We start from the raw sequence: 12,224 nt of genomic DNA, 5'->3' as shown, positions 1-12,224 counted from the left end.
TAAGTTTAACGTCTTCAGCCGGACATATTCAATCACTTTTTCCATCTACACTTTTTGACTCACTTTCATCTTCCGACAAACAGGGCTCAAACTGGGCTAACCAAGGGGTACACAGGTCATTTAAAAAGTTATCCACTATATCTACCTTGAACTCATCTTCCCCTAGGTTTGGATACTTAGGGGCACTACAAACGTTTAACTAGACTTTCTACTTCCCTAATGAAGTGTTCATTTCTCCCGGTTTACGGTTGATGTTTGTATTGGTCGTTGCTAGAAACGGACATCTTAAGATTATCGGGATATGGTTCAACTCCTCGATTAGGGTTATGTCTAGGATAAAATCCAATGGGAAGTGACAACCCTCTACCCTGACCATGACATCCTCAATAACACTTCGAGGAGTGTTGACTAACCAATCAGCGAGTTGCAGAATTATCAGGGTTGATTGTAACTCGTCGATCCTGAACCTATCATAAATGGATGGAAGTGGAGTTATATTGGCCCTAAAATCCACTAGAGCCCGATCAAAGGTGATTTCATTGATGACACAACTTATGAGAGTTGTACTAACATCTATCGAGAGCATCAATTTTTGTGGGGCCGATTGTGGCTCCATCATTTGAGTACATAGCTCTTTCAAGAACATGGCATAGGCGGGGACATGTTGGATCGCATTGAGGGGAGGGATGTTAATATGGACTTCTCGGCTCTCCTCATTGTGAGTTTCTTTGTTCTTTAGCACTGGCCCGACTGTGAGTGCAGTTAGAAAGGGAACTACGGGTTGGTTTATTATAGGCTCTTCTTCTAAAGTTTCCTTCTTCTCTCCCCAACCTAGGGTCTTCCTGCTCCTTTTCATTAACACTATTTTTCTCACACGGGTCCTCTAAAATCCTCCCACTCCTTAAGGTTGTAATGGCCTTGGTATATTCACACTGAAGGTTCTTAGGAGGTAGCTGAATTTGTTGTGAAGGAAAACCTAGTGGCTGGTTTCTAGGAGTTGTAACCGGTTGACTCGGTATTTTCCCTACTTCTCTCCTCGCTTTGGCTTCGGCTAGCTGTCCTATTTGGCTCTCTAATCTATCAATGGACTGCTTCTGATTTAGGATCAACTGCTAAAACTACATGAATTGGTCATCTACTATACGTGCTTGAGGAGGTTGTGAGTAAGCCTGATAAGGTTGGGTTGATTGGTTACTATGATGCATCTGCTGGAATTGACTTTGCATTTGTGGCCTCTGAAATTGGTGGGCCATGGAATTAGATAGGTTGTATTGGGACTGTGTATAGGTTTGACATGGTTGAGCCGGTTGAGTCCCATGGTAATCATTGTACTCCAAGTGGGCTTGTGCTTTAGACCACTAAGAGTGCATATCTGGCAGGGGTTTTCTTGGTTTTGGGCCCTATAAGTGAAATTAGGCTGATTTTCCCACCCAAGGTTGTATGGGCTAAAGAATGGTTTAGCATTGGGTTGGAAAGATCTATTGGCCATATGTACTTGGTTTGGAATGACTGGTTGACATGAGCCCGCCGCAGGGCACTGGCTAACATGATGGGCTGAGCTTGAACAGATGGAACATGATGGATAGGATGACAAGGTTGGGTATGGGCCACCTTGTTGACGGTAAGCAAGGACTTGGTCAAGTCTTTGGACCATCCCATTAATCTTGTCCAATTGTCGAGATACATGGTTCAAATCTATTTGTGGCTCAGGTTGGAGTAGTTTCTCATTCCACAAACTCCGGCCATTGAATTAAATTTATTTTAACCCCCTTTTTCTTCTTTTTTTTTTGAAATTTGAAATTTAAATTTTGAATTTTACTTTCAAATTTAAATTCTACAATTTAAACTAATATTTGAATCTTTAAATATTTTTTTCTTTTATTAAATTTTTTTATTTGAAGTTTAAAATTTAAATTTTTGAAATTTAAATTCAAATTTAGATTTTGAAATTTAAATTCCTAAAATTTAAATTCAGATTTGATTTTATTTTTTTTTTGTTTTATTTTTGCTTTTAATTCAAATTTTAAATTTTTGAAATTTAAACTCAAATTTAGATTTTGAAATTTAAATTCAAATTTGAATTTTTAAATTTTATTACTTTGTCACTTTTTTATTTTTTGAAATTTAAATTTTAAATATTTTAAATTTAAATTCAAATTAAGATTTTAAAATTTAAATTCAAATTTGAATTTTTTAACTTTTTAAAAAATGCAAGCAAATCAACCACACGACCTAGGGGCTAACCTAGGGTTTCCTAAACAAGTGGTTCAACCAATGTGAATCCTCTTAGGTTCACTTGGAATTACACCACTTCCTTTGGTTAGACAGGTAAGAGGTGGGGATGTGGGAGGCTTCCCTTGCTCTCGCAAGAACCTAATTAAGTAACCACAAAACCTGCTTTGGCTTAGCCATTTAACCTCTTTCCTTAGACACCACCTGTCGGTTATGGAAAGTAATTACAAGCTTTCCTAAAATTCAACACACCTTTGAACCAAGTGTGAGGCTTCCCTGAAGGATCTTGCTATATACATCTTTTTTTAATTCTTCATTCAAGAAAGATGATTTAACATCAAGTTGCCATAACAACCAACCTTTGTGAGTAGCATGTGCAATGAGAGCTCTAACAATATCCAATCGTGCTACGGGAGCAATGGTTTCAAACTAATCAACATAGGGTTGTGTGCATAACCCATAACAACCAACCTTGGTTTGTTTCTTTGCATAGAACCATAAGAATTGTTCTTTACTTTGTAAACCCATTTAACACCAATCACTTTATTGTTGTTTGTTCTATGAACCAACTCCCAAGTTTTATTCTTTTCTATAATGGCAACTTCCTCTTCCATTGTATTTTTCCAAGCTTCTTCCTTAACAGCTTCTTCAAAGCTTTCCAGTTCCATAATACAGAAATTGTGCCTTGCATAAATATAACTCATGCTCCTCATTTTTCTTAGAGTTGAGCTAGATGAAGATGAACTTGAATTTGGAGATGATTGAGAAGTTCCTTCATCATTTTGAGTTGTATTCTTTTCCAAATTAGACATGGGAACATGTTCTTCTTCAATTTTTTCTTGCTCCTAATTCCAAACAACTTTCTCATCAAACAATACATCTCCACTAATAATCATCTTGTTTGTTTTTAAAGTGTACAACCTATAACCCTTTGACATAGAGCTATAGCCAACAAAATACACTTTTCACTTGTTTCATTAAACTTTGATCTCTTCTCTTTTGGAATTTGGGCATTGATGTAGGGTGATTTGGCCCGACCTTATAATGAGGGGACATGTGGATGTGACTCGACATAAGTGACAGCTCAGCGTAACAAGCTCGCTCCAACTCAGCGTAACGAGCTCGCTATAACCCGACCTGACAGCTCGCTACAAGATAATACTTCGTTGCTCCGAGCTAAGACTCTCCCAAGTAGGGAGCACCCCGGGCTAAGATTCTCCCAAGTAGGGAGCACCCCGAACTTAAGACACTTCGGGTTAAGCTCGTCAGCTCCCTAACTAGAATAAGCTCGCTCCTGTCCAAACCTAAGTAGGCTACCTCGGAGACCTACCTTGGGTAGAAGAACCTCGGCACATCACCAGCAGCTCGGTGTAAGGTAGCTCACTGCAGAGTAGCTCAACGTATCGCAGGGGGTTTTCTGCTTGACAATCGTACTTGCCAAACCTGGAGACTGCACCCACGTCTCTCGCCTGGCGGCGTCGTGCCTACCAACCCTGGAGGTTGTTTCTCGTCTGGCATGTGTTGCGATGGAAGGGTAACCAGAGGCAGTTTTGGGTGAAATTTCATAGGGTAGGGTTTTTAGACAGTTTAAGGTGATTAGTAAGGTTAGATTGGGCCAACTGAGCCCAGATCGGACAGATTTGGAATTTAATTAATCTAGAGCCTAAAAATGGAATCTTGGTACAACTAAGGGTAAATGGAAGTGTTTTGAGATGAAATTTCACATGTAAGGTTTTTTGGGAACTCTGAGGTGATTAGCGAGGTTTGATTGGTTTAGATGTGTTCGGATCAAGTGGATATGGGTTGTGGATGCAAGAGCGATCGAAATGGAATATTTGTTTGATGAGAGGGTAAATGGGGGAATTTTGTGTTGAATCTTTATGGGCATGTCTTTTGGTGTGTCAAGAGTCTAATGATGATGTCTAATCGGTTCAGGGGGTCAAAATCGTAGGAATTTGGATCAATTGAATGTTTCAAAACGGGATCTTGGTTTGATGGAAGGGCAAATAGGGGAATCTGAAGTTGAGACCTTATGGGCAGGTGTTTTGATGTACCCAAAATTTAATGGTATGGTTTGATCAGTTCGGATATGTTAAGATCAAGGGAATCTGAGTTTTGAGTGTTTAAGCTAACGAGAGAGGTCGAAATAGAATCTTCATTTGATGAGATGGAGGAATCTTGAGAGGTCTGAAGGGTCTGATTGAGAATCTAGGGTAAATTGGGGTTCAGGTGGCAGATCGAGCAAAAATTGGGTGTTAACAATGGCTCTAGTAGGTGCCTTGTACATGGATGGAAAGTAGTCACCGATATATTATCTAAGAAAACTTTTCTTAATTTTCAATAATAAAAAATACCAATTATGGCCCTATATGTTTAGTAAATTTTCCTGGTTTTCAGAAACCGATAAAGGTTCTTAGCCTAAACCATAAGATGGGGGTGCCAAGTGACAATTTCTCTCTTTGAATTTGGGTTAATAATCCATATGATGCATACTTTGACACTGATAGTCAATGTGACAATTATTTTTCCCAATTTGGCCACATATGGGTTCAATAACTTTTCTTGGTTTTTAGAAACCGAGAAAGGTTCTAAACCTTAAATCCCAAGATTTAGGGGCCAGATGACAATTTCTTTCTTTGTACTTGGGTTACTAACCTGGGTGATATACACATAGACACTAGTGGCCAAATTGATGAAAGATTAGTCTAATTTGGCCACATATGGGTTTGGTAACTTTTATAGACTAATTTGGCCATTCTCTATTTATACTTTGATTAATAACCTGAAATATGTATATTTGGATAGCAGTGGCCAGATTAAATTGCAGTTTATAGACTAATTTGGCCATAAATAGGTTTGGTAACTTTTCTTGGTTTTCAGAAAATGAGAAAGGTTCTCTAACCTAAATCACAGGACGTAGGGGCTGTAAGCATCGGAAAACAGCTCACATAGGTTAGGAATGGAGTCGCCACCCATCAGATTATGAAGTGGAGGTGATAGGACCTCTGGGAATCGCATCAAAACACATTTTAGTTCAGTAGTGACTCTAAAGCCTGAGGCACTGGCTAAACTAGTACGGGTAAGACTCAGATGGGAGAGGGAAGGGGTTAGGCACCCCTCTCCCACATCCAATAGGTGGAGCCCACATTTGGGAAACCCAAAGTTAAAACATGTGCAAACTAACTACTTCATGATTTGAAAATATACAAGAATTGTAAAAAAAAAAAATGAATGAGGGTCATATAATCGCATAAAAGAGAATAACATGATGGCATTTTAAATAACCAATGATGCAGAGTAATCAAAGTGAAGTAAACACAACAGCCTAGATGATGTAGAGTAAGGAGAATATAATGGTATAAAATAAAAGAATAATTATTCAATGACCCCGGGGGACTTTATTACTAACTAATACGGAGGAGTCATCCACCTGGTTATGACAAAATGAGAATTCTTCATGTCATCCAAAAGAAATGAACTAAAACCTCATAGTAGGTAACCACAATCATATAATAACTTATGTTAAAACATGACATGACATTTGTTAGTTCAATCCAAGTGATGTAAACTACTTAAGCACCGTTAGATAGATCATAATGGTAAAAACAGACTAATCCATAATAGCATACACTAATACACAATTAATCATCTAATCATCATGAAAATATCACTTGATCGGACAAGTTTACACTAAGACTATCAACTGACTAAATGTTCTAAAGAAGTGAGGATTATTCAGTTATGCTTAAAAGTAGATTATCTATTGATATAAGAAGTAAAAGAAAACAGAAGGAGAATATGGAGCAGTGCATGAGACAATATTATTAGGTAGTCAATAGAGAATGACTTGATAATCAGTTTTTGATTTTTGCAATTTTGATCAATGATTAGAAAGCTGAAAATAAGGCAAGTGTCAATTGCTTTTGGGGTGTCATCAAACCAAAGTAGATGGAAGACTAGATATGTAATTTTGTTAATGATAGTGATTAACCAAAAAAAAAAATTACAAACCAAAAGTCAATTTATTTCAACCACTTTTGTTCACATCGCATGGGTGTCAAGGGGAGGCTACCAACTATTTGCATTAAACAATCCTAAACACTGCAATGGATACCGATTAGTGGTAAATGCAATAGTATGGGACTCCAACCTTGCTAGTTTGAGCTAACCAACTTCGATGAGTGTAAAAAATGAATTGAAACTGAATTATTTAATTCAAATAAGAATTAATAATCGAACCACTATGTAGGTCTAATAAAATAAAATCTACAAATGAAAGTGAAAAAGAACAGAAAATCGTAAATTGATGTACTATGATGTATGGCAGAAGGTGAAAGTTGGGGAATGTGCCTTTAGACTTACAATTCAGCATGACAACTGCGGTTGGGAATCCAGTAACCTCGCTTGACTAGGGGCGTATTTAACAATCTTCGGTGATTCGAGAACCTCTTTGTATGCAATTTGTTTGTTGCCTCCGAAATCAACTCAGCAGTGTGACTGACTAGGCATGACTAAGTAGAGTTCTTGATTAGAGGATGAACTTGAACAGAGCAATGAATGGATATAGCTGGCCAAGTTACTACTCAATTGGGTGGTGAGATTTAGTAGGGGTTCCCAGATCGGCTACGACAAGTTACGAAAACCAAACACCAAAGAGCAGTTGGTTAATGAGTTAGGTAACAGTGGGCTAATCTTCCAGTCTTGAGTTACATAACTTCAGTGGTAGATGAAAGGTCCCGAGTCCAATGATGGTTCCGCAACTCTCCCCCAGTTGGAGTGTAGAAGACAAACCTAGGTTAATTGCCTTACTTATCAAGTAATAGAGGTGGAGGAAAAACGATGAAGAAGAAGCAGGAAAGAGAGAGGGAGGGAGAAAGGGAGACTGATGAACGAAATTGGAGGGAAGGTTGTCGCCACTTTGTTCATGTCCAAGGGAGAAGACAATGAGCAGTGCTTGAATAGCTTTTGGGCGATTGGTGGAAGGGTTGATAAAGACAACGAAAGAATGAGAGGTAGGAGGAAACAAAACTGATGGAATTTGTCACTGTAAACAGCGGCAGTGATGGAACAAGGGAGGGAAAACGGGAAGAAGAAAAAGAAGAGAGAAAGCAGAAAGGGAAAAGCAAGAAAGAAAGAGAAAGGGAGAGAGAGAAATCCAGTTGGAGGTGGAGTAAGAAAGATCTGCTCGGAGGTTGAGAGTCGGCGCTGCGTCGAGAGTTGGAAGACAGTGAACAGTGTCTTAACAATAGCTCCCTTTCTCGAGTAGGGTGAAATGAAATCTTTGGTCAAATTTATATTGAGCCCAGGGGTATTTTGTAAATCCGATGAACTTTGGGGCAATTTTGTAATCCTGTAAAATTGGGTCAAACCGGTCCAGGGGGTCAAGCCAGGGGGTTCTAGCTCAAGGGTGGGGATTTTTGGGTCAAAAAGTGAATAGTCCAAATGGGTCTTGGTGTAGAGAGAGTTTTGTGTGAAGGTCAATGAGATTGACCGAAACGAAATCTTTCTAGATGAATGAGATAAACTGGGTTATTTTTAACTAAAATTTCACAATGAGAGTTTTCTAGACATTCTGAGTTGATTGGTAGGGTTGGATTGGCCCAACTGGGTTTAGATTGGGCAGATCTAGAAAAGGGTTTGATTCAGTTAATCTAGAGTCTCAAAACGGAATCTGTGTGATCGAGGAGCAAATAAGGGTGACTTGAGCTAAAATTTTACAAGCGAGTATTTGGAGGTGTCCGATTAGTCTTGGAGGGTCTAGATCGTAGGAATTTGGGTCAATAGAATGTTCTAGAATGGAATCTTGGTTTGATGGAAGGGCAAATATGGAAATCTGGGTTGAACTTTATGGGCAGCTATTTTAATGTATCCAGAGTTTAATGGTGTGCTTTGATTGGTTTGGATGTGTCAAGATTAAGGGAATCTGGGTTTTTGAGTGTTTAGGCTAACAAGAGAGGTCAAAATGAAATCTTCATTTGATGAGAGGATAAATAAAGGAATTTTGAGCTGAAATTTTATGGATAAGTTTTTTGGGAGGTCCTATGTCTGATGGTGGTATCAGATCTAGTGGTCGAGGTCTTGATAGGGATTAAACAGGGCCACCGAATCAGTATCGGGAGATTTAACAGTGGATTTGGGGGCTTTTGGCTGAAAGTTGGGATTTTTTGGTTTTTGGGTGTTTTAGGAGGATTGAAAGAGTCTAATCAGGGAATTTGGGGTGAATTGGGGGGGGGGGGGGGGGGGTTCAGGCAATGGACCGAGCAAAAATCGAGTGCTGACAGGGGCTAAGTGACAATTTCTCTCTTTGTGATTGGGTTACTAACCCAGATGATGTATATCTGGACATCGGTTACCAGATTGATTATAGTTTATAGTCTAATTTGGGAACAATGTAACATATGGGTGTGGTAACTTTCCTTGGTTTTCAAAAACCAAGACAGATTCTCAAATCTAAATCATAAGATGTAGGGGCTAAGTTGACCATTCTCTTTTTATACTTTTTTTACAATGCGAAAGATTATATTAGCACACCGATGGCATAATGATGAAATTTTAGACTAATTTTGCCACATATGGGTTTGGCAGCTTTTCTTGATTTTCAAAAACCATGACAAGTTCTAAACCCTAAATCTCAAGATGTAGGGCCAAGTGACAATTTCTCTCTTTGGACGGGTTACTAACCTAGGTGATGTACACTTAGACATCGGTGGCTAGATTGATGAGAGATTAGTCTAATTTGGCCATATATGGGTTTGGTAACTTTTACTAGTTTTCAAAAACCAAGAAAGGTTCTTTACCCTAAATCACAAGATGTAGGGACAAGTGACCATTCTCTATTTATACTTTTGTTACTAACCCGAAAGATGCATATTTGGACACTGGTGGCTAAATTAATTGCATTTTATAGACTAATTTGACCACATAAGGGCTCGGTAGTTTTTCTTGGTTTTTCAGAAACTAAGAAAGGTTCTTTAGCCTAAATCACAGGATGTAGGGGCAAGTGACAATTTCTCTCTTTGTTCTTTGGGTTACTAACCCGGGTGATGTGTTAATGACTAGATTGATTACAGTTTATAGTCTAATTTGGCAACAATGCAACATATGGGTTTAGTAACTTTCCTTGGTTTTCAAAAGTCAAGAAATGTTCTCAAATCTAAACCATAAGATGTAGGGGTCAAGTGACCATTCTCTATTTATACTTTTGTTACAATGTGAAAGATGTATATTAGGACATCGATGGCCATATTGATTAAATTTTAGACTAATATGGCCACATATGGGTTCGGTAACTTTTATTGATTTTTAAAAACCAACAAATGTTCTAATTTATACTTTGGTTACTAACCCAGGTGATGTACACTTGGACACCAGTGGCTAGATTGATAAAAGACTAGTCTAATTTGACTAGAAACCAAGAAAAGGTTCCCAATTGAGCTTCTAAGAACTCCTACTCCTGAAAGTCAAGGGTTGGCCAGGTTACAACCATGAATGTTCAGTTTGTCTTGCATATCTTGTGGTGGGAACCAATATATAGGATGTATTACTAGTAAATGAAGAGGATTCTACATGTTGCCAGTTCCTTTCGAAACCATCAACTTGAAGTGTTTGAATTCTTAAAATGGTTTGGTCCAGTGCATAACCTTTATCTTGATATGACTTGTTTAATTTCAGCTGCAAGACAACCCAAAAATAATAAAATACTTTAGTAGCCCACTAACAACATAAAGATTCTTAGAGGAAAAAACAAAATCTGGATATGGATTTATTGAGCTTATAGCCCTAAGAGTGATTGATCGCAAACTAGAGAAGAATTTAGATGTTCAAGTCATAAAATTGCCCAAATTAGCTGATTTCTATTGGCACCTTGCTTAGTTAGCCATTTACTGATCTCAGGACCCATCTTATCTTTAGATTTCAATCTTTGCAAATGATTCCTATGATAAATTGAACTTGTGAAATGCTGGATGTTCCCTATAAGGGCCTCATGTATTAGCTCCACTATTACTCTATATTTTCTCTATCTTTCTACTATAGAGAACTCTGGAACTATAGAAATTGGGTCCTAAGCTTATCCGGGGGACATAGCATATTCCATGGTGTAATTTTTTTCCTTTAGTTTTTAATTTCTGAATTATTAGCTTTCCTGAGTCGTTTGGTATCACCTAACCAAATTAAATTAATAGAAGAAGCGTTTGGCATCAACAAGCATTTCATCGAATTGTATATGGCATTGAAAGAAAATTCAAGTTGAACATTGTTGAACCAAAGTAAAATGCAAAATAGCCATCTAATGAAAATGTATAAAAGAAGCGAAATAAAATGCAAAATAGCCATCTAATGATTAGCCCTAGTGAGAAAAATAGAGATATCTTACCAAGGATTATAAGCTCTGAAGAATGCCAATAAAACACTGTAAATTAAAAATGCCACAAATCAAGCAAAAGACAGAGGTGAGTGGAATGAGAGAGACTAAGGTGAAGAGAGACTCCTTCACTCAAACGAGCAAACAAAGAACCGAAAGATGTAGACATAAAGATAGACTCCTTCACTCGAACAAGTAGAGAACGAGAGATGTAGGGAGACTTGAGCAATTAGAGAAAAAGAGAGGAGAGTCGAGAGAGAAGAAAATGATCGTAGGCAAGAGAGAAGGGAGCCGAAATGGGCAGATTTTGTTGCATATAATAGAGGGGCAATTTTGTCCTTAAAAAAGAGATACGAATTCTATCTTATATGATGCTCCTCTTTCTTATAAAGCTCCCCTTCTTTGATATATTTTCATAAAGGATGCCCAACCTTGGTTATTATATAAAGTATGTTATTTTTTTTTTATTAAGGCCGAAGAGCTACCCTTATCGTCTAGAAACCCTTAATTTAAAAGATTTAAATTTAAAAACGTAACCATATTATTAAAAATTAATTTTATAATATAAAATATTTTAAACTAAAAAATATGAGAACTTTATCACTTTCCCATTTTAAAAAATTTAAATTTAAAATATAAAATATTAATATATATTAATGATTAGATTGAGTTGATTTTGATCAATTTACACAATTAAACCAAAACTGATCTGACTTCTCATATTATTATAATGGCTATACCAAAACGGTTGAAAATATTAAAAAACCGACCAACTTGGGTCGAGTTGGATCGGGTTAATCAATTTTATTGGTTTGATGAACAACACTAATTGTGTAAATGGCTGATGGTATAATCGCACGTGAAGTCTTGAATGGGCGGAAGGTAGTGTTTTTGTTTTTTAAGGGAAAATTTCCTAAGCTACCCTTATGGTTTAGCTAATTGACTAAGTATACCCCTACTATTTAACTATTGTCTAACGCTACCCCTACTATTTCAAAAAATTACCATTGTTGTTAAATATTGACAAAAGGGCTGAAATCTCAAATTTACCCTTCCGTTAAATCTCTCCTATGTCTCTCTCTCTCTCTCTCTCTCTCTCTCTCTCTCTCTTTGCCAACACACTTTGTTCTCTAACCCGTTCAAATCCTGCCCAAGAGGATTGAAGGTTGTAGAAACAGAAATGGAGAGGTCTAAGGAAGGGAGGCTCTTGAAGAATAGCCAACACTACCCGAATATGCTTGGAGGGAGATGGTGGTGGAAAAGGCTTCTTAAAGAACCACCTTGGCATAGAATTAGAGCTCAGTACCAGAGATTTCTTAGAGAGCAAATAATGAGCAAGACCTAAGCCATAAAAAGGGAAAATAGGAGATTTTTTTCCTACTTTTGCCTCTGCTTTTTGCTACTGTCTTTGTTGTTGGTGGCGATGCTTACTGCTTTCTACTTTCTGCAATTTAGAGCTCTACTTGCTACTTCTCCCTCTACTTTATCATTTCCCCCATTAACAGAATTCTCAAAAGGCTTAGGGTTTTCCTACAATCGCTCTTCTCTGTTGGCGTAAAGATCAAGTCTTGGGGAGGGTTTCAAAGTGTAGAGCCCCATTTCCCCTACTTAAACCCTAATCTAACACATC

Source organism: Nelumbo nucifera, chromosome 3 (genome assembly GCF_055504915.1).
Source record: "Nelumbo nucifera cultivar China Antique chromosome 3, China Antique-T2T, whole genome shotgun sequence".
Lineage (NCBI taxonomy): Eukaryota > Viridiplantae > Streptophyta > Magnoliopsida > Proteales > Nelumbonaceae > Nelumbo > Nelumbo nucifera.
Note: the sequence above shows the minus strand (reverse complement) of the source record.